The sequence below is a fragment of the Phodopus roborovskii genome, unplaced genomic scaffold (assembly GCF_943737965.1).
Source record: "Phodopus roborovskii unplaced genomic scaffold, PHOROB, whole genome shotgun sequence".
Taxonomy (NCBI): Eukaryota; Metazoa; Chordata; class Mammalia; order Rodentia; family Cricetidae; genus Phodopus; species Phodopus roborovskii.
In genome coordinates, this window is record NW_026126517.1 from 43313290 (window position 1) to 43317830 (window position 4541).

Sequence of the window (4541 nt, forward strand, 5' to 3'; positions counted from 1 at the left end):
CAGGCACACACCACTACACCCTGATTTTTACCTGGGTGCTGGGAATCCAGACGCGGGGCCTCAGGCTTGTGTAGCAAACAGCTCACCCACTGGCAGTCTCCCCTGAAGCTTCTTTGCACGTATTACATTCCTGTTTCTGGTCAGCCTGACCTTTGTTCCTTTTGAATTTCTTGTGAAAGGGCTAGGCTGGTAGCAGTGAAATCTCTGGAAAGAAAGGTCTATATAGCTATCAAGAAAGGAATACAATGGCGGGGTTCACGCCCACCACACCACCATTAGTTACACTTGGCTGACTCGGGGGCCCCAGGATGCAGACCCTCTAGCTCCCAGTGACTCCAGCATGCTCCTCAGAACAAAAGTCCTGCCTCCTGAGTACCGAGTTCAGATCTATGCAGGTCACTGAATTCCCAGCAACAGTCCGAAAGGATTCTTTTAAGCCCAGTGTTGGGCTCACTTTGGGTGACGATGTCCTTAATAACTCTTTGGGGGTTGTTTTACTATAGTGAACTATAGTTCTCATAGGGGAAGTAAGCTTGGGATGAAGCTGGTTTGGATGTGGTCAGCGTATCAAAGTGAGGGTCACTGGAGGTAGAGAGGCTCTATCATTCCGTTGTAGGCACTGGCAACTTTAATACTTGATCTTAGATTCTAAACAAGAGTTCCACAGGGAAAGTAGCATTCTAAATCAACACTGAGTTGAAAATAAATTAGAAGCCATCGTCATGGGCTGCTCCTCTGCCAAAGAAAAGCTTTCATCTGGATCCAGAGTCCCACATCCATCTTGCCTTACAGCTCCCGTAGGAAAAACTGTGAACTGCTCCCTTGGATACCCACTGCCAGGCCCGCAGTGCCTGATTTGCTTTCCTGTTGCTGTGATAAACACTGACCAAAAGTGGCCTGGGTCCTCTCGGGCTTACTTCAGTTTACACTTTTAAGTTGCAATACATGACTGAGGGAAGCCAAGGCAGGACCTCAAGACTGAATCCTGTGGGTAGAACTAGTAGCTGAGACCAAGGAACTTCCTGCTCACCTTTCAGCTACTTCCATGGCCCAGACCCACCTGCAATACCCACAGCGGGCTGGACCGTCCTACGATCAAGAAAGCGCCCCCATCAGACCTGCCCACAGGCCCATCTAATGGAGGTAGTTCTTCAATCGAGAGGCTCCTGTTTTCCAACAACAAAGTTTAGCTGTCATAAGCAGTGTTAGAAGACTGAGTAGCTAGCTGGCCCACATGCAGAGACCAGAGACCCAGAACCATGTCTCCAAAGGCCAGTGCTTTGCTTAGAAGTGAAGTCTGAATGTATGTCACAGAATGAGTCACTCCCTGTGTTTTCATTCTGGGCCATTTGTCTCACCAACAAATGAATTTTTACCTTTCGTGGGGCACTATAGCCACACAAAAGGTGTTAGCCATAGTGGTAGCACTAGTGAACCTTATTTCTTGTGTGTGTATCCAGGTACGTGTGGCAAGAGCAGGTGTGTGTGTGTAGGCCAGGAATAAATCTCAGCTGTCATTCCTCAGCAATGACCCTTCTCCCCCCTCCCCCAGTGGCCTGGTTGATCGGCCAGAAATTTCCAGGGATCTACCAGTCTTTACCTCCCAGAGCTGTGATTCCAAGTGTGTACCACTGTGTCTGGGTTTTAATTTTTTTTAAATTTTATTTGTGTGTGTCATTGCAGTCCTGGAGACTAACCCGGTTTTAATTTTTTTTATATGTAGGGGTTTTGTCTGCATGTATGTTTGCACCACTTGTATGCATGGTACCCACAGAACCCAAAACACTCATGGACTTGGAGTTATAGATGGTTGTGACCTGTCATGTGGGTGCTGGGAATCAAACAGGAGCCCCCTAAAAGGATAGAAACATCTCTCCATCTACTCCCTGCCCCCTCCTTAATGTGGGTTCTGGGAATGGCCCTCAAGCATTGCACTGACTATCTCCTCAGCCAGGGACTTCTATTAGAAGAGTTGCCTTGACATTTCCATAAGGTACAGAGCTGAGGAACAGACAAGGGACCGAGTGGCATTGTACACTCATCACATCATTGTGCCCTTCGCCTTGAGGAAGTTCACAGCACATAAGGGGTGAAATCACTTCCCTAAAGGATAAAGACATGTAATGGTCACATTAACCAGGTCTCACTGTGACATGAGGAGCAGGAGCAGCCAGGTCTTCTGCTGAGTGGGAATAACTGGCCAAGTGGCCTTGAATGGGTACCAAGCCTCGGAGGAGGCAGAGCCCAGTCTCAGCATCTGTGTACAGGGGACCAGCCTTGGCAGGCTCTGATAAGGCCCTGACTCGACTCTTTGTTCTCCCAGGCTTGGCAGCAGATGGAAAGTGAACTCTCATAGGCAGCAAGAACCAGCCTTATCCTTTGGGTCAGTGCCCATCTGTCAGACACTTGACAAAGTTGTGTTCATACTAGGAAACGCTCAATACAGCCTCATTCATTGTGTGACACACAAACTTTATGCCATCTCTTGGAGGAATGTAGCTATGAAAACCCTCAATGTCAGAGCATATGTGACAGGAGGGGACACTCCTTGTGTTGCCTGGCATTCCATATTAGGTTTCCAAACCCATTCACACCTCTGGAAAGGACGGCTCCCCAAATCTACTAGTGTTTTTTGTTTTGGTTGGAGAATTTATATTTTTTCCTCTATGTACAACACATATAGTGTTGACAAGCTGAAACAACTGGTAACACACTCAAGTATTTGTTCAAGTAAAAAATTCTCTCATGGAGAAAAGCAAAAACCAGGCTCCAGCATTCACAACAGGCAGGTTTTATTTTTTTTCTAACAGTCCCCGGGAGCAGTCAGTAGAGGAACTGTTCTGTTCACTACCAGCTTTAAGTTCAGAATGGACCCACAATGTGCTGCTGCTTTCCTTCTTCCTTCCCCCTGAAGACTCTGGAGCGCTCGCGTTCAGTTTGTCTTGGAGGTGCTTAGATCGTCACCTACAGCCTTCCTCTTAGTTCACAGCTGACTCATCTACCACAGCCTTCCGCTTGCAGTCTCAGCAGTAGAATTCACAGTATGGCTCTTGAATCCTCTTTACACTTCACGTGTTCCAGCCTGGCTCTGCTATGTCAGAGTCCTAATCTCTTTACCCTGGCTTCACAGGGGGGCCTGCCCAGAGGCTATCACACTGGCTCAGACCCAAGGCATGTGCCATGGGGAGACATGCTGTTCCTTTATTTTAATCTGAAAGATGTGGAAATAATTGAGTTGGCAGGATACTTCGGAGAACTGATCTCAGACACCCAAGAGAGGTCTGATGTTAAGCCACACACCTTCACAGTTATGCCTGCTGCTAACTGGCAGGCCACACCTACATCTTCTGGGGCTCCTCTCCTATATCTATCTGTTGCTGCAACTTCTCCCAATTTTCTGTTGCTGTGACATGTTTATAACAGCATGAGAATCCAAATTGAACTTTGGTGTCCCCAGGCCAAAGTCTGAGGTCTTGGCCATCAGTTGTGCACTGTGGAGCTCTGAATACCTGACTTGCTCTTCCACTATTTGTAAGGTATACATAGACTATATTGCACATAAAACATGCTATCCAAGAACAGTAACAGTTACCCTTATCCAGGGCAAAGTGAGGGTTCTCTTAGCTTCACAAAGGTGGTCTTAAATACCCTGGTGGTGGTCTTCTTTCTGGACATGTGATAGACTGAGGACTGTGCTCACTTCATCTGTGTGTGATACCTTAGGCTGAGGCCCTTCCCACCAACTCCTGGTGGGAAGCCAGATCTGAAGGGGGAGTGCTGTGTTTAGGGACTTCCATGACCACACCAGAGCAGCAGGAGCTGGGGATGTCGGAACACCGGAAGGCTGGGATTCACAGCACTTTATTTACCTAGGGTAAGGGAACAGCGTTCTACATAGATAGGATAGCCAGGTCTCTGGGCTCGTGTTTACATTCTTGGCCATACAATCAGGACAGTTCATGCCTGTGAAACACAACATTATTTGTGCATGAAGTGAATTTTGGCTTTACAGCCCACTGTGTTTGCTTTTGGTGAGAACCACCCCCAGCCCCTTTAAACTGGCGCTAACTGTTATTGTTTCTGATCCGTTTCTGTTAGTTTAGTGTCTTCAAGAGCTAGAAAACAGCATTTTCAGTCTCTTAATCCTGAGAAAATGAAGATGTATTGAAGTGGAGAACTCATGTGAACTTGAAAACAGAAAATCACAAAGCTCCTCAAAGCAAAGCAGAGTCATAGATTTGGTACTTCACTCCACCATTGCTTGAACTGAGAAGTGAACCCATCACTGTTTAAGACTTAGCTACCATTTGAGGAGAAAACCCATAGCAGTAAGCTCATTGTAAAAGGAAAACAACTTTTGGAAAGGGATTTTCCTGACTGCTTCCACTTCAACACACTTAAATCCTTGCTGAGAGGGTAACCAGGGGATCTAGCTTGGAACATCACTGCAAGCAACCAGGCAGGTCAATCACTGCCTAAAATTCCCAAAGTTTAAAAACAACAACAACAAACAAAATGACAGGACCACCAGATTTAGAAAA